At 41.2% G+C, this 25,108-nt stretch overlaps 1 protein-coding gene across 3 annotated transcripts in view; it reads left to right on the plus strand.

Moving 5' to 3' along the window:
• Positions 1-25,108, plus strand: part of LOC137341237 (myocardin-like) — a 635,026-nt gene that overhangs the window by 41,644 nt on the left and 568,274 nt on the right. The window lies entirely within an intron of this gene.

Genomic DNA, 25,108 nt, shown 5'->3' on the forward strand with positions numbered 1-25,108 from the left:
GGACCTTATCAGAAGCCTTCTGAAAATCCAAATACACCACATCCACTGGTTCTCCCCAATCTATCCTTCTAGTTACATCCTCAAAAAAACTCCAGTAGATTGTTTTTAAGCATGATTTCCCTTTCATAAACCCATGCAGACTTTGTCCAATCCCGTTAATGCCCTCCCAGTGTTCTGTTATAGCATTTTCCCCACTACTGATGTTAGGCTAACTGGTCTGTAATTCCCTGTTTTTTCTCTCCCTTTTTTAAATAGTGGGGTTACATTTGCCACCCTCCAATCTGTAGGAACTGTTCCAGAGTCTATAGAATTTTGGAAGATGATCACCAATGCATCCACTATTTCCAGGGCCATCATTGAGGAAGATGTCAAATAAGTTGAATGGCAGTGGATGACCATGCCTCACTCCTCTTTTGATGTAGATAGGTTCTGTAAGTCTCCCATCTATCCTTAATTGGCTGGAGGGAATTTAAAGGGAGGCTAGATAAGTACACGAGAGAGAGAGAGAGGAATGGAAGGGTATGATGATCGGATTAGATGAAATAGGGAGGGAAGAGGCTCGTGTGGAGCACAAACACCCCCCTAGACCAGCAGGGCCAAATGGCCTGTAACTGTGCTGTAGACTTGATATAACTCAATGTAGAGAATTGGAGTTCACATCCTGGATAAAATCCAAAATTAGGCCATGCACTTCCAGAGCTTCCAAGCTTCTCCATCAGGGTCACATGATGCATGAGCTGGAGAGCCTTACAAAAATGAATAAAAACAATGTCATGGAAGTTTCCAGACCTTTTAAAACACTCTATATTCACACAGCGAATCACAATCAGGCCACATACTCCTCATGAGAGCAAAATGCAGCCAAATTCCTTTCTGATTATTCTGTGGGCCTCCAAAACATCCAAAATGGACAACCACGACCACTCGAAGAACTCCTTAAAAGCCACTGATAGTGAAATTCCAGGTAAGTACATGGATAGAAACCAAAAATTACACTCTGGAACACTGAAGGTATCTATTCATCAACCTCAGAGGACCCAGCTTCAGGGTCATTCTGTGGTTCTTGCTTTTGTTGTCATAGAGCATTGACATTTCTCCTTAACCCAGAGAAGCAGACCCCTCAATTTGCCAGCGCTAGGTTACAGGCTAGAAGAGGACAAGAGGTACACTGAAGGCCTGCTGCAATTTGCCTGATCTGTAATGGACATTCTGTACAGCAATTAAGCCCCTAGGTCTGCCCCTCCAGGTAAGGCAGGCTGGGTGGTCAATCATCAGCAATGTCCTGGTGTGCTACAGATCTGTCTGGTTCAGGCACATAAGAGGGTTGACTTGATTCTTAACTTCAATCATCATGCATGTCATCTTGGAGCCATCTCAATCCAAAAGAGGCCCTGCTCTCTGACTGTCCTGTGAGAATAAACATTTTGGTTGGGGAAGAACATTTCATCAAAGTGTACCAGGGATGAGGGACTTCAGTTATCTGGAGAGGCTGGGGTTGTTCTCCTTCGAACAGAGAAGGTTATGGGGAGATTCGATAGAGGTGTTCAAAATCGTGAACGGTTTTGACAGAGTAAATAAGGAGAAACTGTTTCCAGTGACAGAAGGGTCAGTAACCAGAGGACACAGATTTAAGGTGTTCGACAAAAGAGCCAGAGATAAAGCAGCCCACTTGATTGGCACCCCATCCACCACCCTAAACATTCACTCCCTTCACCACCGGCGCACTGTGGCTGAAGTGTGCACCATCCACAGGATGCACTGCAGCAACTCGCCAAGGCTTCTTCGACAGCACCTCCCAAACCCGCGACCTCCACCACCTAGAAGGACGAGAGCAGCAGGCGCATGGGAACAACACCACCTGCACGTTCCCCTCCAAGTCACACACCATCCCGACTTGGAAATATATCGCCGTTCCTTCATTGTCGCTGGGTCAAAATCCTGGAACTCCCTTCCTAACAGCACTGTGGGAGAACCGTCACCACACGGACTGCAGCGGTTGAAGAAGGCGGCTCACCACCACCTTCTCGAGGGCAATTAGGAATGGGCAATAAATGCTGGCCTCGCCAGCGACGCCCACATGCCGTGAACGAATAAAAAAAAAGGAAACATTTTTTTACATATCGAGTTGTAATGGTCAGGAATGCACTGCCTGAAGGGGTAGTGGAAGTCGATTCAGTCCTAACTTTCAAAAGGGAGTTGGATAAATACTTGAAGGGAAAAAAATTACAGGGCCACGGGGAAGAGCAGGGGAATGGGACCAACTGGATAGCTCTTTCAAAGAGCTAGCACAGGCACGATGGGCCGAATGGCCTCCTCATGTGCTGTACCTACAATGATACTATGATTTGTAAATTAAATTTGAGATTAAAAAAGCAGAAAGAAAGAAAGGACCTATTTCCCTTAGCGGAGGGGTCAATAACCAGGGGGCATAGATTTAAAGTGATTGGTAGAAGGATTAGAGCGGAAATTAGGAAAAATGTTTTCACCAAGAGGGTGGTGGGGGTCTGGAACTCACCACCTGAGAGGGTGGTGGAGGCAGAAACCCTCAACTCATTTAAAAAATACCTGGAAGTGCACCTGCAGAGCCGTGACCTGCAGGGCTACGGACCAAATGTGGGAAAGTGGGATTAGGCTGGGTGGCTCGTTTCTCAGCCGGCGCGGACACGATGGGCCAAATGGCCTCTTCCTGTGCTGTAAATTTTCTATGATTATATTCTATGAAATGGATCATCTTCCACTTACCTGTCACCAAATGTGGAGCGAGCCAGCCTGGGACCCATAACTTTCCTGCACAAGCACTTAGTACTCTCTGGTCTACTGGGGCGACCCTTAGTCCCAAGCAGTAAAAAGCTGAATCTTGGTGAGCAAAAGTGGGCACAGAAGAGGCTACTCAAAATGCAAATCGTTGGTATCTGTGCGTATGTTCAGTACATTTCGAACAAAAGTGTTGTGAATGAGTTAATTTACAATTTTGCATGAAACAGTTGCGAAAGGAAATACAGAAATCTTCCCTCTATCTTAACGATATAGCTAGACCAGAGAGATTTTGCTACCATCTTTACAACGTAGTTGAAATATAGAAACCAGAGGAAATCGTTTCTGCACTATGCGAAAGATAATCCTGACTTTTGCTGGTAATGTAATATGAGTCTCTTAGAGATAATGATTTAAAATGAAGTTCATTTTAATTCTCAAATTATGCGTGAAAATTGGCTTGCACATCTGAGAATGTGTGAGCTACCTAATTTGATGGGCTAAAGTTTATTCCATTCGTACTTCTGAAGTATGCAGCTGTTGGCCTTTTTGTACTTTGCTAAGTGATTACGACCTCATAAGGAATGGAAAAGTGATATTGAATTGAATAGAGTCGAAAAGTGGTTGCAACATACAGTTGAACAAAATGTTCGTCTCCCTTTTTGTTGCGGTATATAGTAGTGCATTACTTTCTCTTACAGCAGTAAGATGTTTTCCAGTGAAGTTATACTAAACTTATCTCGAGTTTTTTCTTAGTTATGTCTACAAATACAATTGCTGATTTACAAGTCGCCAAGTTGGAAACAAATAAAACTTAAACCTTTCAGATTGTTCCAAACAAATCTTTGTATCAAGGTTTATAATTGGAAGGAATGGGGGTAGGCAAGGCAACTAAGACTGTTTCCAGTTGCATTATAATATATAGTGCATTATTTTATTTTATGATCTGCCAAAAATGAATTATTAATACGATCGCACCAGCGACATTTTTAAAAAATTCGTTCACAGGATGTGGGTGTCGCTGGTGAGGCCAGCATTTATTGCCCATCCCTAATTGCCCTTGAGAAGGTGGTGGTGAGCCGCTTTCTTGAACCGCTGCAGTCCGTTTGGTGAAGGTTCTCCCACAGTGCTGTTAGGAAGGGAGTTCCAGCATTTTGACCCAGCGATGATGAAGGAACGGCGATATATTTTCAAGTCAGAATGGTGTGTGACTTGGAGGGGAATGTGGAGGTGATGTTGTTCCCATGTGCCTGCTGCTTTTGTTGTTCTAGATGGTAGAGGTCGCGGGTTTGGGAGGTGCTGTTGAAGAAGCCTTGGCGAGTTGCTGCAGTGCATCCTGTGGATGGTACACACTGCAGCCATGGTGCGCCAGTGGTGAAGGGAGTGAACCTTTAGGGTGGTGGATGGGGGTGCCAATCAAGCAGACTGCTTTGTCCTGGATGGTGTCAAGCTTCTTGAGTGTTGTTGGAGCTGCACTCATCCAAGCAAGTGGAGAGTATTCCATCATACTCCTGACTTGTGCCTTGTAGATGGTGGAAAGGCTTTGGGGAGTCAGGAGGTGAGTCACTCGCCGCAGAATACCCAGCCTCTGGCCTGCTTTTGTAGCCACAGTATTTATGTGGCTGATCCAGTTAACTTTCTGGTCAATGGTGACCCCCAGGATGTTGATGGTGGGGGATTCGGCGATGATGATGCCGTTGAATGTCAAGGGGAGGTGGTTAGACTCTCTCTTGTTGGAGATGGTTATTGCCTGGCACTTGTCTGGCACGAATGTTACTTGCCACTTATCAGCCCAAGCCTGGATGTTGCCCAGGTCTTGCTGCAAGTGGGCATGGACTGCTTCATTATCTGAGGGGTTGCGAATGGAACTGAACACCGTGCAATCGTCAGCGAACATTCCCATTTCTGACCTTATGATGGAGGGAAGGTCATTGATGAAGCAGCTGAAGATGGTTGGGCCAAGAACACTGCCCTGAGGAACTCCTGCAGCAATAGCCTGGGGCTGAGATAATTGGCCTCCAACAACCACTACCATCTTTGTGTTAGGTATGACTCCAGCCACTGGAGAGTTTTCCCCCTGATTCCTATTGACTTCAATTTTACTAGGACTCCTTGGTGCCACACTCTGTCAAATGCTGCCTTGATGTCAAGGGCAGTCACTCTCACCTCACCTCTGGAATTCAGCTCTTTTGTCCATGTTTGGACCAAGGCTGTAATGAGGTCTGGAGCCTCCAGGTCCTACGTCATTCATGCGCAACCTCAGTATCCTGCTCAACCGTGAGCTGAGCTTTAAACCTCACATTCAGTCCATTGCCAAGACTACCTATTTTCATGTCCAAAATATTGCCTGTCGTCTTTGTCTGCTGTTGAAATCCCCTTGCATGGCTTTGCCAACTGCAGGTTCGACTTTTCAACATGCTTCGAACTATTGACCCGAGCGCCAACGTACAGAAATTCCAATTCATCCAAAACTCTATTGCCCAGATCGTATTATACTCAATCCCCCTCACCCATCTCTCCACCCCCATCACGTCAATTTCAAAATGTCCTCAATTACAAAACACTGTATGATGTTACTGTTCTCTACCTCTGAAACTTCTCTCAGCCCTGTGTCCTCGTTTACACCCTGCACAATTTCGTATCTGAACTACTGTGCATTTTTCTTGCCCCCCCGCCCCCCCCACCACTGCTCATCCCTCCACCTGCTATTGGTGGCAGTCTCTTCAGTTTTTGTGTGTCTGGAAATCTTTCTGTAAACTGTTCCACCTTGCTACATCTTTTCCCAACTTCAAAACACCCCAGCGTTTTGTAACCACCACTAACCTTCCAATTCCTGCTGGCTGTTCAATTTAACCATTTGCAAATAGCTTGGAGTCTTTTGCTGTTTTGAAAGTGCAATAACTTTATGTTGTTGACACCAAATGCTTTATTGCAGTTTCACTTGTGTCACACCAATGTGCCATATTTAATGTGCCTGTAACATATGGTTAAAAAAATTAAGAGGGGGAATGAACATATTCTAAATAATAACAAGTAGCTTGACATAAACCAGATGACGTTTGTTCTTCGGTTTATGATATCCTGAGCATAAGTTCATTAAATTGTTGTCATGTAAAATGGTGTTACTCATGATATTACTGAGTAGCACTGTGGGGAAATATTTTCAATATAAGGTACTCCTTTTCCCTCCTTTCCTCCATAAAGGCTATCCTTTAGACATATTATTGAAGAGTAGAAAGTTTCAACATTGCAATTAAGATATTCCAGTTGACATTATTTTAACACTGCCATTAACCCATTCAGATTAACAGTAATGTGAAAATAACATCACTTGGAAAAAGTGGGTTGGTATTTTTTGCTTCAACATGTGTCTCATCTTTTTGGGTAGAAATAATATACTTGAGTCCTGGCTAGCACTAAGCTTTAATTTAATATTAAGATGTTCAGGACAGGGAAGGATGTTACTTTGTGCAGAATAAAATTCGAGCACATACATCAGCAGGGCTGGTCTCAACCAGTTCGAAGACCTGTCATGATGAGTCTTCAGCAGCCCACTTTAGAAGTAGGAGAAATTTAAAAATTAAAAAAACACAATTTTTTGGGAGGAGTACTTTATTTGGCAAGAATTTTATTCCAGCAGTTACATCGGGTTACATCGAAACTACAGTGCAGAAACAGGCCATTCGGCCCAACTTGTCTATGCTCGCGTTTTGCTCCACACGAGTCTTCTCCCTCCCTCCTTCATCTAATCCCATCAGGATGCCCTTCTGTTCCTTTCTCCCTCATGTGCTTATCCAGCTTCCCCATAAATGCATCTATGCTATTTGCCCCAATTCCTCCTTGTGGTAGTGCGTTCTTACCACTCTTTGGGTAAAGAAGTTTGTCCTAAATACCCTATTGGATTTATTAGAGACTATTTTATAGTTATGACCTCTAGTTTTGCACTCCCCTACAAGTTCTCTATGTCCACTCTATCGAACCCTATCATTATCTTAAAGACCTCTATCAGGTCACCCCTCAGTCTTTTTTCTAGGGAAAAGAGGCCCAGCCTGGTCAGCTTTTCCTGATATGAATATCCCCACAGTTCTGGTAGCATCCTTGTGAATCTTTTTTGTACTCTCTCCAATGCCATTATATCTATTCTATAATATAGAGACCAGAAGTGTGCAGAATACCCCAAGTGTGGCCTACCCGGAGTTCTTTACAAGTTTAATATAATTTCTTTGTTTTTCAATTCTATCCCTCTAGAAATGAACCCGAGTGCTTGATTTGCCTTTTTTATGGCCTTATTAAACTACATTGCTACTTTTAGTGATTTGTGTACCTGTACCCCTAGATCCCTTTGCTTCTCTATCCTATTTAGACTCTTATTATCCAAGCAGTATGTGGCCTCCTTATTCTTCCTACCAAAATGCACCACCTCACACTTATCTAGATTGATTTGCCAGTTACATGCCCATTCTGCAAGTTTATTAATGTCCTCTTGCATTTTGACACATTCTTCCTTTGTATTAACTGTACCCGCCAACTTGGTGTCGTCTGCAAATTTTGAAATTGTATTTCCAATTCCCGAGTCTAAATTGTTTATGTAAATTGTGAACAACAGTGATCCCAGCACCAATCCCTGTGGAACACCACTTCCTACCTTTGCCAGTCTGAGTAGCTACCCTTGACCCCTACTCTCTCTGTTTTCTGTTTTGTAGCCAACTTGCTAACCATTCTGCTACCTGTCCCCTGACTCCACATGCTTTGACCTTAGCCATGAGTCTACAATGTGGTACCTTATCAAAGGCCTTTTGAAAATCCAAAAATACTGGGCTCGATATTGCCAGGGCTGCGGGTTCGCGGCGGGGGGGCTATTGGGCGCGTGGGTAATGGCCCGGCGAAATCAGTCTGCTCCGCGCGCGATCGCAGCCTAATTGGATCCACATACCTGGTCTTCCGGGTTCTCCACTGCTGAGCTGCGCGTCGGGCGGGCTGCGCATGCGCAGTGAGGTCTGTCAGCTGGAGGAGCTCTATTTAAAGGGGCAGTCCTCCACTGACTGATGCTGCAACAAATAGGAAAAAATACAGCATGGAGCAGCCCAGGGGGAAGGCTGCTCCCAGTTTAATGATGCCTCATTCTAGGTATCATTAGATGGGGTGAGGAGGAGGGGGAGGACAGAGATCTTCCCCCCGGCGGGCGGGAGGAAGCGGCCTGCCTCTGCCACCAAGAAGGCCTGGCTCAAGGTGGCAGAGGAGGTCACCTGCACAACTAACATATCGCCCACCTGCATACAGTGCAGGAGGCGCTGCAATGACCTAAGTAGGTCAGCCAAAGTGAGTATATTCAGTAGTCCTGTATGTACTGTCTCTCTGTCTGATTGCCTTGACAACAGGCAGTTGGAAAGGTTATCTGTAATCATCAGGCATTGTTCTCTGACTATATATGTGGTAACCGTCAAGGAATCTCACACTCACCTGACGAAGGAGAAAGCCTCCGAAAGCTTGTGATTTTCAAATAAAACTGTTGGACTATAACCTGGTGTTGTAAGATTCCCTACATTTGTAGAATACTACAGTAATGTTCACCTTTAAGTATCCTGGTCTGCTGTTTGTCACGGCCTACTCTAAATTTGTAAAGTAGTTTTGCCCCTGAAGCCTGTTGTTCATATCCATTTTGTCATATTCAGACTTCACTTTTTTTTTGTTTCAACGTTGCTCCTTGATCAATGGCCTTGAAACAAGAAGCTTTTGGCTGTTGGAATGCCTGTGTCTGCTACGTTATTGCTAAGCAGTAGATGAACTACATTTAAATTATATGCTGTAGTTATGATGATTTGGAAGAGGCATTTTTTTTTAACTGCACTGGAACCGAAAGCATTCACTTTCTTAACCTGGTCACACCTTTCTGTTCGTAAGAATTCTCAGTCTTCTAGCAACAGTTGATGCTGCCCTTCCAGCTTGTGCTTTTCCAGGTTACAGTGACCATTCTCCAATGACTGATCCAAAGCTGGCCATTTTTGGGGTATTGTTATCAATCAAAATACGTAACACTGCTGAAGCTGCCAAACTTGATAATGTGAGGACGATTTCTTTGTAGCTGATTTGAACATGCCAAGTTATTTAAAATAAAATAGAAGTGAGACAGTGGAGCAGGAGTGTTACGTGACAGAATATGAAACACTTTGGATTTAGTTCTTTGAATATCTAAACACTTGGGTTTGTATATGTACATGGGCTTGTGCATGTGTGATGTTTTGTAAGAAATAGTAAGTGACTTGACACAATTAATTGGGCACTGTGAAGTGAAGATTAAAAAAAATTGATCAGTTTTACAGGTTAAATTAAATTAAACTTTAATGCATAGGGAGAAATTTGTATTTTGGGCACAGCATTGATGAATTTTCATTTCAAGCACTTGAAGATGGCGATTTTGTTTCTAAGTGAGCTGTGATTACATATATTAGTTTCTATCGAGTTTACATCACAGTAATAGGCCATTCGGCCCAACTGGTCTATGCTGGCGTTTATGCTCCACATGAGCCTCCTCCCTCCCTACATCATCTAACCCTATCAGCATACTCCATATTCCATTCTCCCTCGTGTGCTTATCTGGCTTCCCCTTAAAGGCATCTTTGCTATCTGCCTCAACTACTGCTTGTGGTAGCGTGTTCCAAATTCTTACTACTCTTTGAATAAAAAAGTTTCTCCTGGATTCCCTATTGGATCTATTAATGACAATCTTATATTGATGACCTCTAATTTTGGAGTCTCCCACAGTGGAAACATTTTGTCTAGATCTTTTTTTTTTGTTCGTTTATGGGATGTGGGCATCACTGGCAAGGTCAGCATTTATTGTCCATCCCAAATTGCCCTTGAGAAGGTGGTGGTGAGCCACCTTCTTGAACCGCTGCAGTCCGTGTGGTGAAGGTTCTCTCACAGTGCTGTTAGGAAGGGAGTTCCAGGATTTTGACCCAGCAATGATGAAGGAACGGGCAATATATTTCCAAGTCAGGATGGTGTGTGACTTGGAGGGGAACGTGCAAGTGGTGCTGTTCCCATGCGCCTGCTGCCCTTGTCCTTCTAGGTGCTAGAGGTCGCGGGTTTGGGAGGTGCTGTCGAAGAAGCCTTGGTGAGTTGCTGCAGTGCATCTTGTAGATGGTACACACTGCAGTCACCATGAGCCGGTGGTGGAGGGAGTGAATGTTTAAGGTGGTGGATGGGGTGCCAATCAAGCGGGCTGCTTAGTCCTGGATGGTGTTGACCCTATATAACCCTTTCATTATCTTAAAGACCTCTATCAGGTCACCCCTTAGCCTTCTCTTGTTAAAAAGAAAGACATTGGGTAGAGTATGGGAGAAGATTCAGGTGGTTGCCTTTTGGTTGGGAACTAATGGCAGAGGAAACCTAAAAAGGACAGGAAAACAACTTTAAAATGGGACTGGAAATGTAAGAAAATTTAAAAGCTACTGGGGTGGAAATACATCTGGACCTGTTTTTGACCCAGAATTGGCACTCCACAGGCAGTACACACTTGAGGCTGGCCTGAAATTGGGCCATGGGTCTCATTTCAATAAGTTTGGCAAACTGTCGGGGCCTGTTGCATCTCCACTGGCAGCTCACCCATTGCAGATTTTTGAAATTTGAACCACTTGCCTCACTGGCAGCAGCCCTAAGGTAAGTGTTGGGAGAGGATTGGAGTGGAGTGGTAACAGGGCGGTGAGGTGGGGGCAGAGGGATGTCCAATCGCGTTACTGTTGAGTCGGGGAGGGGGGAGCACTTCCTGGCACCACAGGAATGATTTTTAAAAGTTTAAAGATAAACAACGTCCCCTTTGTTGGCGGCCGCAGTGGCCACTGAAGAATTCTGAGCGGAGCAGGCCTGGCTTCAGCTTGCTTTAGGCGGCTGCCAGGGTGCCTGATAAATGGCCCAACCCAATATTGGGTCTGATGTCTTCCAGGTGCCCTTTGGGTGCAGGATGTTGGTCTCCAAAATTGACCCTCATTGTGCCTGTTTTACACCCATAAAATGGGGTCAATGAGATCGATTTCGACCCCACTGTTTCCATCAGGTTATAAGAAGGCACAGAATGAGCAAAGGCAACTGGACCCATCTAATCCATTCCTTCTACAGAGCATGTCCAATCTGCATTATCAAGGGCATTACAAGACTTCTGATCTGGTCAGAAACCAGTGGGACAACCACTTTGTGGTGTTTTTTCCTCATTTTATCTTGGAATTTTTTTTGTTCATTCTAGTAGTGATGTCAGTACTACCATAGGGAAAATTCAAGCTTCAGTTCATTGAAAAAGGACATGATGACTTTGTATATTACCTAAAATATTGCATCATAATGGATACCATAGATTTGTGAGATCTTATTGTTTCACATGCCTGGAATGATTTGAAAGATTTGGTTCTTGGTCGGTATTGGCATTATCTAACAGTGTAATGGTGACTAGTAGACATGGCCACATTGGAGATAAAAAGAAAAACGGCAAATGTTGGAAATCCAAAATAGAAACTGGAAATGCACAGATCAATCAGCACCTTAAGGAGAAAGAACTGTCTCTGTTGAAGGATCCCCTCACAGAAAGTGCCTTTCTCTGTAAGATGGTGCCTAAGCTGCTGTTTGTTTCCAGCAATGCTGGCCTTTTAAAATTGGATTATTTTGAGCAAATCAGACACCAAAAGGCATTGAAAGTGCGTGTGCCCCTGTAGTACTTTATCCTTTTGAAGGATTCCAAATCAAAAGTTAATGAACAATATTAAGACAAATAAATACTTACTGATTTGAATTGTTACAGTTGTTCTCGTTTAATTTTGCTAATCTACAGGACCAGAATTATTTTGGTTTAATGAAAGCAAGTAACTCCAAACTTCGGGCTCAACTTTGAAACATCTGTTTCCCAGTCTCCGACAAGTGCAGAACTGTGCAAGATCATCTGAAGGACACATTTAAGGACTTGAAAATGCTCTTTAGTACTTTTGCACTTGTATGAAATCTAACAACTTTCGTTTTTAAATTGTGCAGGAATTCATAGAATCATAGAATCTTACAGCACAGAAGGAGGCCATTCAGCCCATCGTACCTGTGCCAGCTCTTTGAACGAGCTGTCCAATTGAATTCCACACCCCAGCTTTTTCCCCATAACCCAGCAAATTAATCCCCTTCAAGTATATGTCCAATTGTCTTTTGAAAGTTCCTATGGAATCTGCTTCCACCACTCTTTCAGGTAGTGCATTCCAGACCTTAACAACCCTCTTGCGTGAAAGAATTTCTCCTAATTTCCATTCTAGTTCTTTTGCAAATTATTTTAAATCTGTGACCTTTGGTTACTTGCTAGAGACAACAGTTTCTCCCTACTTGCTCTATCAAAACTCGACATAATTTTGAATACCTCTATTAGGTCTCCCCATAACCTTCTCTGCTCTAAGGAGAACAATCCCAGCTTCTCCAATCTCTCCACATAACTGAAGTCCCTCATCCCTGGTAGCGTCCTGGTAAACCACCTCTGCACCTTCTTCAAGGCCTTGACATCGTTCCTAAAGTGTGGTGCCTAGAATTGCACACAATGCTCCAGCTGAGGCCTAAAAACAGTGATTTGTAAAGGTTTAGCATGACTTCCTTGTTTTTGTATTCAATGCCCCTATTTACAAAGCAATGTATCCCATATGTTTTCTTAACCGCCTCATTAACTTGCCCTGCCACCTTCAAAGATTTGTGAACATGCACCTCCAGGTCTCCCTGGTCTTGCTCCCCCTCAAAATAGTACCATTTAGATTATACTGCCTCTCAATGTTGTTCCTCCCAAATTGCATCACTTCACACTTATCTGTATTAAATTGCATCTGCTATATGTCTGCCCATTTCACCAATCTGTCTATGTCTGCTACTATCCTGCTCACTATTTAACACATTGCCAAGTTTTGCATCATCCGCAAATTTCAAAATTGTACTTTCTTTACTCAAGTCCTGGTCATTTATGTATAACAAGAAAAGCAATGGTCCTAGCAACTATCCCTGGGGGACTCCATTGCATACATCTCTCCAGTCAGAAAAACATCCGTTCATCACTACTCGCTAGCTCCAATCCCTTAGCCAATTACGTAACCAAGTACCCACCGTCCCTTTAATCCCATGTGCTTCTATTTTCTGAATAAGTCTGTTATGTGATACTTTATCAAATATCTTTTGAAACTCCATATATACAACATCCACTGCACTACTGTCATCAACCCTCTTTGTTACTTCATCAAAGAACTCATTCAGGTTAGTCAGACACAATTTGCCTGGCTGCCCCTTATTAACCCATACTAAGTGAGAATTAATTTTGTCCTTGACAGTGGCCTTTAGTAGTTTTCTATCCACTGACGATAGACTGACTGCCCTCTCCCCTTTTTTGAACAGGGGTGTAACATTTGCAATCCTCCCGTCCTCTGGCACCACTTCCATATCCAAGGAGGATTGAAAGATTGTGGTCAGAGATTCTGCCATCTTCACCCTAGCTTCCCTCAACAACCTAGGATGCATCCTATCTACACTGGGTGACTTGTTAACTTTGAGTGATGCCAACTTATTTAGCACTTTTCTATCTATTCTTATCTTATCCAATATCTCTACTCCCTCCTCCTCTACTGCAACATTAACTTCTTTTGTGAAGACAGATGCAAAGTGCTCATTCAGTACTTCAGTCATACATTCTGTCTCCACAAGAAGATTTTCTTTTTTGTCCCTAATCGGCCCCACCATTGCTTTAACTATCCTTTTACTTCTTATACGTTTATAAAAGATTTTTGGGTTCCCTTTTATGTTACCTGCTAATCTTTTCTCATACTCGCTCTTTGCCCTTCTTATATCCTTTTTCAATTTCTCCCTGCACTCTTAGTATTCTGCCTGGTTTTCTACTGTAAGTCTATTTGAGTTGAGCCAACCAGAGGGGAGTGGAATTCGCCATATAAAACATGCAAATCTTGGCTGCTCACTTTCCTTTATTTACTTTATTTAAATAAATGATTGCTTAACTCTAGTATCTAAAAAAAATCCACTGTCCCATCTACACTATATTGAAATATTCACATAATTGTGTTTCTCTAATAGAGGTTAAACCAGGGGAAAACTTCAATAATATGACTCAAAGTAGTATTCTCAACAGCAAAAGAGTAAGCCCATCTTGTGTTCTATTGAACAACTCAGATTTGGATGGAAATATTTTGGAGAGAATATGATATTCAGCAAAGAGTCTACTCTTAATCTGTTAAGAATTAGTTCTTCAGATATGTGAAGATGTGCTCCTTTGATGTACGTTGCATCTTGCAGAAAAAGTGCACAAGTTGATCTCTGTTATTTCCCCAAGTACGGAATCCCCAATCCCAGTCTCACCAAGGTCTACAGAGTGGGGGAGAAAATTGGATGGCAACTGAACCAGGGCTGATCTCATCTACTTTCAGATGTAAACAATTTTACAACACCAAGTTATAGTCCAGCAATTTTATTTTAAATTCACAAGCTTTCGGAGACTTCCTCCTTCCTCAGGTAAATGTTCAGGATCTCCTTGAAGCCTACGCATTTATACATATAGAACAATACATGGTGTTTACAGACTGCCCCTGCAACTGCCCGTTGCCAAGGCAATCACCGTGTTCAGACAGAGAGGTGTCACCTGCAGAACCCCCGAATACACATTCAACAAAAAAACAAACAGGAAAAAAAAACAGAGAAGAAAAACAGAGAGAGGCAGAAACATCCGGAAGGCAGAGAGAGCCAGCAAATGACCCATTATATTAAAAACAGATAACATTTGTTCGCTGGTGGGGTAACGTGTAGCGTGACATGAACCCAAGATCCCGGTTGAGGCCGTCCTCATGGGTGCGGAACTTGGCTATCAATTTCTGCTCGACGATTTTGCGTTGTCGTGTGTCTCGAAGGCCGCCTTGGAGTACGCTTACCCGAAGGTCGGTGGATGAATGTCCATGACTGCTGAAGTGTTCCCCGACTGGGAGGGAACCCTCCTGTTTGGCGATTGTTGCGCGGTGTCCGTTCATCCGTTGTCGCAGCGTCTGCATGGTCTCGCCAATGTACCATGCTCTGGGGCATCCTTTCCTGCAACGTTAATGTCCATACTTTCAGATGGACATTAACAGAATCCAACTGCAAAAGGCCTGGGAGAAGACACTCCTTTTAGCCCTCTTGGTTAAGGGTTAAGAGGAAGATTTTCCTGTTTGACCCCTTGGTTGTGGGCTTGTGGTAAGCGGTCCTAAAAAAAAAGAGAAAAATTAGAATAAATGGTATAAAAATTGAGAATTTACTGCTTTCATAAAAGTATCGAGTCCATTCCATCTGTTGACCATGCCCATTTACTCCAACATGTACTCCGGTACCTAGACCAGTTATTGTGCTGAAGAAAGATTCAGAATGGTCACCAAATGTAAACTGAGTACAATAATCTAACCTAAACAATTGGCTTCAATGAATAATATCATTATTAATGTAATACCCTTCAGATTACAAAAGCAAACATGTCTGAGTAAACTCTTCATAATAAGCACTAACCTTTCACATTACATTGCATACAATGAATTACATATAATCTACAGCACATAAACAGGCCATTTTTGGTATTTAATGGGCCACAAATGACTCATCCGAGAATGCTGTATTGCAACGGCGACCTCTCTGACCACTGGCGAATCGATGGAGTAAGTTCGTGAATGTGCACACGTGCAGTAAAACCCCAAAATCGCGAACTTGCTCCCATTGGTTCACCGGCGGTTTGACAGTTACGAATTAAAGGGCCACCAACGCTACAATCAAACATAATCAGGAAACATTTGTAAACTTACCCATCTGCCCAGCTGGAACGAAGATACTTATGTCACCAAAAGGTATGCTGGAAAATACCAGCCCTACACTACTTCTTAAAAGTGCGGTGACTGTTAATGACTGCGAAACAACAAAAAAAATTTTTTTTAAATGTAGAATGTCAAATTACACTTATTTGAATATTTTTTGATCATTAAAACAATTTTTAAAAATTAAAAATTTAATTTTTTATAAACTTTTAACTTCTGTAAATTTCAATAAATTAAACTATTTCCTTGGCTTTTTAAGATATGTTAAAGTTTTATTTATGCTAACATAGAAAACGTCACTTTAAATGTTTACTTGCCTGCTTGTGGGCGGGGCTTCCATTCTCAGAGCCATTTGCTATGTGCATCAGCCCACGCTGTTCAAGGCTGGGCTGATCTTGCGATTTATTTCCAGCCTCTCATTTCAAGCAATTCCATGCCATTGATACGGAGTAAGTTAAATTCGTGCATTTCATTCATAGGGGCTGCTGCAGTCTTTGCCACACCGGTCGGAGCAATTTCCGGCCCAATGTGTAATTGGCCAATTGAAGAATCTAAAAGTTCCTGTGATGTTTTGGAAATATTGGAAATTGTGTAAATTTATCTCGATAACACGCTTTCTGAACACTTTTCTGGACTAAGTACAGAAATTGGGCCAGAAATTGCTGCAATGGCAGATCTTGTGGCAAATGACGTTAATTGGACTTTTTAGCACACCGTTGACATTGCACTATATTTGCACCGCAAATTGCTGGAATGTAGATAGGATAACGGCGCAGCGATGTCAATATCACATCTAGGACCTCATGAATGTCATGCCTAATAACTTATCTCCTTAACCAATGAAAGAAACGGATAGAGAAAGAAACAGAGCGAATGACAGAGAAGGAAATGGGGTCAATTAGAGACAGAAAGAGAAATAAAGAGGGAAAGAACGAGATTTGATAGAGATAGAAAGAAAAAGTTAGAAAGAAGAAGAGGACATTGTAACTCAGTTGTGTTTGGGAATTGTTGTATTGGTCCTTGAGAAATTAATGAGTGAATGGCAGGGTAGTTGTGCGAAATGTACAAACATTCCTGACTCATGAAGTATAGAACCAGTGACCCTGCCATCATGATCATGAACAGTGGAACACCCAGTGGGTACATCATTGCACTGCTTTTATTGGAACATAGGAATTGCGATCCGAAAAAGACCAAAGTCCATCTAGTTCACCTTCTATCACCCTGGTAGTCGCATGATACAATGATAATAGAGCTGTTGACTACTCATAGCAATCAATCTCTATCAATTAGTCTACAACAGACCTAGAAATGACAAGAGGAAAACACTAGTGGTGGAGAGTTTTGGGAACCATAGGTCCAAAGTCACCTTTTTCCTCCCAAGCATACTGCACTTATCACGTCATATCTTAAATTACTCATATACTGTATCCCACAATGTTATTTTCTGAAAGAAATTATCCAATTTGGATTTCTGAGAGTCAAATCAGCTTTGCATCCTGAAAATTATTGCCTACTGACTCTTAACAGGAGAGTGGATGGCAAGACTGATATAAACATACTGCCAAGACAGATAAAAAGATTTAAAAACCTTGAGAAACAATTCACTACCTGCTAGAGTGAGACTCCGTAGCTTTATCGGTCCCTTTCTGGGCCTCCAAGGCTGTATGTCATGTCAGGACCATAAATCATGTCAGGTCCTCTAAGACATTAATTACCAGCCCTAAATGGCTGTGGCGGGATTAATGTTGTAAATCCAGCATTTTCAAGAGTGTCATTAAGTTCAATGCGTAGCCCCACAGCGAGAAGGGACTTTTATCAGCTTTGGCGAGGCTAACGGCAGAGCGATGCAAATTGTCCAGAGAATTGCGGAGAATCGGAACTCATGGCATATCTCTTTTACTCTTGGAACTTGCTGGATTTTTTACGAATTGATAATGGTGAGTTAATGCATCGTTATAATCCCAGCAATTTCTGGCCCATAATGTATAACATACGAAACTATCTGATAATACCCCTCTGACCTGCTTCCAGGTAATGTCCAAAAATGAATGGAATGCAGAAAAGAAATGGGAGCTAATCCTTTGCTCTCATTTTGCTTGTGAACATCCTTGCACACAAACTTCCACAATGGCTTTTCTGGTGTCTGCACCTGAAGAAGATGCAGCAATGAAAATTGCATGACATGTACGTCTCTGGTTTTGTACACCTATTTCATCTAATAGCAGATCATGGTCATTCACCCAAAAGTATTCTTTTCACCGGTCAAGATTTACACACAGCCTCAGTTGGACAGGCAGAAGCGAGTTGTACAGATTAACTCTGTCAATAATATCAAGCAGGATTTAAAACCCTACAGTTCAGACTAGACATAGATGAATTGTGCCAGTGCTATCTTTTGAATAAATCCCAAAAGATCAGTATCCTTATCATGATTTATTGAAAATTGTCATGCGACTCGTGAGCCTCACTCTGCAGAAAGATGGTTTTCTGACATCAACACTAGACAAAGACCCGTGACATGCCTCCCGTCCCTGTCCCCCCCCCCCCCAAAAAAAAATGTGCGACTGCTTCCTGTGCTGGCATTTAATTGCTAGCTATGTTAAAGGGACAGGCTAATAGATTCTAAGTTAAAGCTGAAACTTTGGCAACTTGTTTTCCATTCATTTTGCTGCATCAGGAAGTGTTTAAAGGCTGTAGTGGTGCTCCTGGTATTGAGGGAGGCTGTTTACTTTATTCTGCGCCCCCCCCCCAATAGAAGGAAATGTGTGTACCATTTGGCATACCCTTATATTTAGCGTACAAGGAAGAGGCTGTGGCTGAGATGGGTTCTAGATATCCATCACTTCTATAACTTCAAGTAATGCTCTCAGGCTGTCTAGTGTTGATGTCAGAAAACCATCTATCTGCAGAGTGATGGTGAATTATAGTGCTCACGTGTTGCATGACAATTTTCAGCAAATTATGATAAGGATACTGATCTTTTGGGATTTATTCAAAAGATAGCACAGGAACAAATCATCTATGTCTAGTCTGAACTGTAGGGTTTTAAATCCTGCTTGATATTATTGACGGTGTTAATCTGTACAATTTGCATCTGCCTGTCCAACTGAGGCTGTGTGTAAATCTTGATTGGTGAAAATACTTTTAGGTGAATGACCATGAGAAATTATTAAATACTCCGCACTTCATGTGCAGCCAGTAAATGTAATTTATAAAACTATAACGTGCTTTTTTTTTGATAGAATATTTCTCATAACCACTGCTCCTATTTTTTTCAGACAACAGGTGCTGGTAATGGTTCTGCTGTTGCCATTTACAGCTCCTCTAGATCCATCTTTTGTTTCTTTACTTGTCCCATTACCACCCCCTTTTGCTTTGCACCATCATCTCATTTGTCATTTAATCACTCTGCCCTCCACCCTATCAAAGACCTTTCCTTTTTGTTCTTTCCCGCCTCCCCCCCCCTTCCCTTGGCTCTGTACTTAAAAACTGTTACTCAAACTTTTCCCAGTTCTGACGAAAGGTCATCGACCTGAAACGTTAACTCTGTTTCTCTCTCCACTGATGCTGTCTGACCTGCTGAGTATTTCCAGCATTTTCTGTATTTATCTCAGATTTCCAGCACCCGCAGTATTTTGCTTCTGTTTCTCATTTTCTGTTGTCTTTGTTTGCTATCACATGTATCAAAATCTTCCCAGCAGAGGCGATAGCGGGAGCTGTGCTCTCAAGCCTTTGTCAGTGCCGTTTTATAAGTGACCACTGGTATGTTTGCAAGAGTGACCTTGGGTGAGCGACTGTCCAGATTTAATTTTCAGTTGGAAAACGCTGACTGCCATTTGTTACCTTCCCATGATGATAAGGCTGAGATTAGAAAGCTCACCATGCATGAATTGTGGAAGAAAACCTGTCTCGGCACTGTGTAGCTATAGTGTTGCACACCCCTACCAACATTAACAAGTGATGTTGTTTAAAATAAAGTTATAAAAATATTGGCATCATTTATGATTCCCTTTTTAAAAAATTTTATTCTTCAAAAGGATTTTTTTTTGCATTAAGCAAAACATGGCATTTTTAATGGTACGTTTGCATGGTTTGTGCCTTGCAGTGCTTCAAGGTTTTGTGTTCTCTGTGCCACCACAGTAAATACTAATTTATCTTTGTAGTATTCTGTCATTTTGGGGGATTTTATGATTTTATTTGTGTGAATTTTCTGCTCCTTAAAGTGAGTGATAATTTTGAAGAATGAAGCATTTTCCATTTTGGGAACTGAGTATCAACATCAAGCACACCCAGATTATGGTTACATGGAGAGTAGAGCTCTCTCTACTCTGCCCCAATAATGCACCTCAACAGCACTATTGTGACATATTTCCATGTCTTGCACCAGTGATTCTGATTGAGATTGCAATTAGTGCAAAATTAGGCGCAGTTTTGTTCTTTGGCTCCATGCCCAGTGACAATTGGATTGAGATAGCCCAAACTCATTTCACATGAGCATGAGTGAAATTACAGACTGCAGACAGAAACTTTCATACCAGCAGGCTGGACTGGATTTAATCTCAGTCTAAACCACTGCACCGCCCAGTCCCACCTCTGGAGAGTGTTTTGAGGAGAAATGACTCTTTGCTCGGTTCATCAGAAATCCTTCTGATTTAAAAAAGATTGAGGCTGGAGGAGGAAAGCAAAAAGGTTGGTAGAATTTTGGATTTGCAGAAATTGCAAAGATTCTGTGCCAGTGCTCTGTAGAGCATTTCACGCTGCAGTGGTTGCAAACATTTAATGACATTGAGTTGGCGGCACTTTCACACGACATTGATGTCTTTTCTGTGCCTTCATTATGTGGCACACCACAATAGAGTTGTGTGATGAAAGGGAGGGTGTGTCAGCATTTGTATTGTGGTAGGATTTCACTGGCACAAGTTGGACTGGATTTAACCCCAATACCTTCGCTTCTATTATTAATTTAGATTGCAGTAAGTGGGATTTGGACAGGGCATATTTTTTAATTGAATTGCCCACAACAGTGAAGGTACAAGGCACACATTTGTCACATGATACTCTCTGGATTTCCTTACAAAACTGGCATTGTGGCAGTTATATTCAATGTCAGTAAATGTTAGGTGGTAAAGTTTGGTTTTAAAAAAAGTAAATTTGGAGGAAAGCTGGATGATATGGAAAAGCAGAGGGATTTGGGGGTTCAGGTTCACAAGACATTAAAAGCAGCACTTTAGTTGATAAGGTCTTTTTGAATAAAAAAAACTAATGGAATACTGGGTCTTAAGTTAAGAGGTATAGAATATAAAAGTTGAGATCTTAATGGTGAATCCATGTAAAACCTTCGTAAGACCACAGTCAGGCTCCAACTAAAGGAAGGATGTTGAGGCAATAGAGAGGGTACAGTGTAGATTCACTAATATGCTGCCTGGTAGGAATATTTTTTTGTGCAGCAAATTGCAGGAAGTGTGAGCTGATAACAGGGTATCTGTGACCTTAGTGAACGTTGAGTCCAATGGTCTATCTCCTTAACCAATGAAATTTAAGGATAGAGAAAGAAACCGACTGAACGATGGAGAAGGAAATAAGTTGAATTAGAGTCAAATTAGATACAGAAAGAGAAATAAAGAGAAGGAAAGAAATATTGGTTTGAGAGAGAGAGAAAAAAGTCAGAAAGGAAAAATAAGGAGAAAAATTAAAAATTTAAAAAATCTCTAGGAACAATTTACTACCCACATGAGTGAGACTCCACAGTTTCAATTGTTCCCTTTCTGGGCCTCCAAGGTTGAATTTCATGTAAGGGTCGTAAATCACGTCACTAACAAGGTCCTTACAACATAAAATACCAGCCCTATGTGGCTGCGGCGAGACTCGTTCGCATTTACGGTTCAAATCCAGCAATTTCTTGATAATGACGGGGAGGTTGACAGCGAGATCCTGTTTTTGTGACGCTAATAGCAGAGCGGCGCAAATCATCCAGCAATTTGTGGCGATTCGTAACTCATGGTGTATCTTCCTGGCCATAAATTGCTGGGTTATTTAAACATTAATAATGGCGGCTGACATGAACTCACTGTTATTTTTCCAGCAATTTCTGGGCCTCTGTCAACATTTTAGATAGGTGGTTGGAGCAAAGAGAAATAAAGGGATTATGGGATCAGAGTGGGATTAGAGCTATTGCTTTTGTGGAGGAAAAACACCAACATGGACTGCTTCGACTGAATGGCATCTTCTTCCTGTGTTTTAATTTCTATGTAATTTTCCGTGTCTGACCAACTTCTAAACATTGTCAGAGCACTGATATACTGAAACATATTAGTTACATATTGAGTTATCAAAATGTCACATTTCCTGATAAATGACTTTCTTCAGACCCTGGTTGTCTGTCAAAAGTGAGCATTCTGGGAATCAGCTCTGTATCATTGCTTCTGTATACACTATGCCCTTAACTCAAACATAAATTTCCACTGCGCTTCTGAAGTGATTTTCTCTTACTTATGCCTGCATTGCCTAGAAAAATGGCCATATTGGAAACCAGCTGGTCATCAGTTCATGTATTTGTAAATACTGACTTGTCACCTCAACAAGTTAGAAGTCCTGTCACAGATTTTCATTGACTTTGGTAGGCACTGACCACTTGTTAATCCAAATAGCTTCATCATGATATTTTTAACTTGTTTGCTGTCATTAGTTATGTTTTGTCATATAACAATTATCTATGATTGTGATACCTTGATTTTTGGATGCCTGGATAGTGCAATTATATGTTGTCATGATACCTTTATCATAGTACATGAACAGGTGGTTCAACAATTGAATGGAGGTTGATCTTTCTTTTTCTTTATAAATATGAAGAAAACAGGATAAATGTAATAAGTTTTTGAATATTAAAAGGAATAGATACTAGATTCAAAAAATATTGTGTAAAGTGGAAGTATATTAATAAGAACAACTGTATTGCAAGAAAAATACTCTCTAATTGGTGTTTGCTAAACATGAAGTCATGCAAACTATGTGTACTGATCCTTCCTGGCATTTCCATTTCCTGCGGGTACATGGGAACTTAACCTACTCTCTCAAAGCAATTTTAATTCGCCAAGAATTGGATGTCTAACTGGCCTTCAAATTCAGGTAACCCATTGAAACCCTTCAAACTAGATCTGCTGCATGGCAACAGCAGGTGTGATAAACCTACTGAAACATTGTTTTATGTAAAATTTATTCTGAGCTCATCACAAAGCATTTTGGTCCATGGCATAGAAATGAAACTGTTCATTAAAGAGTCCACATCTGCTGAACCAAAATCCATCAGGCACAGCACTTTGTAAAGTAGCAATTCCCCCTTCCTTTACTTCTGCTCTGAATTGTTCTTCGTTTCCTGGTATTGCTTTATTATAATCTTGAACAAATGTTCCCTCTTAAAATGAAATGTACGATTATTTGATGATAGGAGAGTATTGCTCCCTGGCTGTGTGCCCACCTTGAATGCCATGCTTTTGAAACGGTTAAGTAGTGACCCTGAATGAGGAAACACCTCATCTGTTCACCATATCACCAAGAGTTATTGGGTAATTAGCATTTATCATCTTTTTATATGCAATTTAGTTGGTGCCCTGTGACAGTGATCCTTGTTTCTGGTAACTTGCTGGGCAGTGGATTTAACCACATGCTGATTTATAGGACTTGTTTGAAATGTTAATAGAAATAGACTCCACTTGAGAAGTATTATCAATCAGATCTGTTGGGCTGCAGTGCTGAGGGCTCACAGATGCTTTATATTACTGATACCATAAACACTTCCAGCAATTTTTTTGCATCCCACCCACATGACAAATATGTGTAAGGCAGTAGCAAATAAATTGTTCAAAATTAATGCAAGCAAATTATCGAGCAACTGTCTGCAGGGCAAAAAAAAATTGCTCCAAAGTTAGGATGGAATTACGGGAGAGCATGTAAGTGAATATCAAGGAAAAACCTGATAATGACCTTATGCTTTAAAGCCAGCTGTCATCCTTGTTTCACCTTTCAGCAGTGTAATTATTTCTCGGCTTACAGTAGTGACAGTTTGGTTAATTGTAGTAAAGTCTGAACAAACAAATACCAAGTCCGAATGTAATTCAATTGCAAGCATTGAATCCCAACATTTCATTCATGTCCTTTAAGTTGATTTTTTTTTCCCAGACGTTTATGTTGTTTTACATGCTGGTGCAGTCATTGTATATATTGCTGATGCAGTATTTGCAAGAGCATATAGTGGGGGGATCCATTGATATAATGAATCATCTAATACTGTTGTGCATGCTGCCATAGTGTTTCTTGCTTGAGGATCAGGGCTGAGAGGGTAGTTGGGTAAAGGTACCCTGGGCCTACTGTATTTTCTTTGCATGGGGAAGAAATTCCAAGTCCAAAAGTTGTGCTATGTTTGTGCTATTTTTTAAAAACTTTTCATTGAGTTTCAGGAAGAGAATTCTTATGAAAACCGACATGTCAAAGAAAAATGAGTACAAAAACAGCGTCATTTTTTTGAAAAAATCTGAGGGAAAAGCAGCGGCCTCTCACAACTCCTGCTCTGCTCATTATTAATAATCTGGAAGTTCTAATCCAGAGCATAATGTTTCTGGTCAAATTGGTATGCAATGATATTGATTTGCATGGATCAATGGATCCCCCCACGTATTAGCATATTCTGTATGTGATGTGCTTGCTATTGTAAGTTATATCTTAGAGGAAATTTCCTTGTCCTAAATCACAGCACTTAATTAAACTTGAATCCAAAATAAACTGTGTTGTCACGAGAGAAGTTTATTTAGCATATTGTTATCAAAATACTTTAGGAAATATGTACTTAAGCCAGTATGTTTTAATTTTGTGCCAATGCCCTGCTCATGTGATGCTCTTAATAAATTGCCTCAAAATAATCTTGTCACTACTAACAGATCTACAATAACCAGTACTTTACCCTGGTGTTATTCAGCTCAAAATGCTCTCTCCAGTCATAACCCAAATTTCAAAGTTAAAATTTATAATTGTACTATAATTGGGTGTTTCTCAAATAAATGGTGTATTTACTTACAGATGAAGTTGATTTCCAGTCATCCCTATAAAACTAATTCTTTAATTAATTGACGATTGCATCCATAGACTGTTCATATCTTGGATGACACCAGTATACTTAATCAGCTTTTCATCTTTTAAAAAGAATCTTTCAATTCTTTTTAAGGTTCTTATCTACTTTTACTGTATTTTAGCCTTTAATTTTCTGTTTTCTCTTTTCCAAGTCTATTTCTCTCTTTTTCTTTAATGAGACTACTTCCCATGAAAAACTTAGCAGAAAACCGTTATTAATTGTGTCTCAGCAATGCACATCAAAAACCTGTGCTCTTGTTATACTGCATTATAGCATCTCTTCTATTGACCATCACAAAATGCAATAGAATAGATTTTTACCAGTTAGTTATTCATTCCCCCATTCTATCATTTGCCACCATGCCAGAAAGAACCACTGCAAGTTGCACATTGATGTT

Source organism: Heptranchias perlo, chromosome 23 (genome assembly GCF_035084215.1).
Source record: "Heptranchias perlo isolate sHepPer1 chromosome 23, sHepPer1.hap1, whole genome shotgun sequence".
Lineage (NCBI taxonomy): Eukaryota > Metazoa > Chordata > Chondrichthyes > Hexanchiformes > Hexanchidae > Heptranchias > Heptranchias perlo.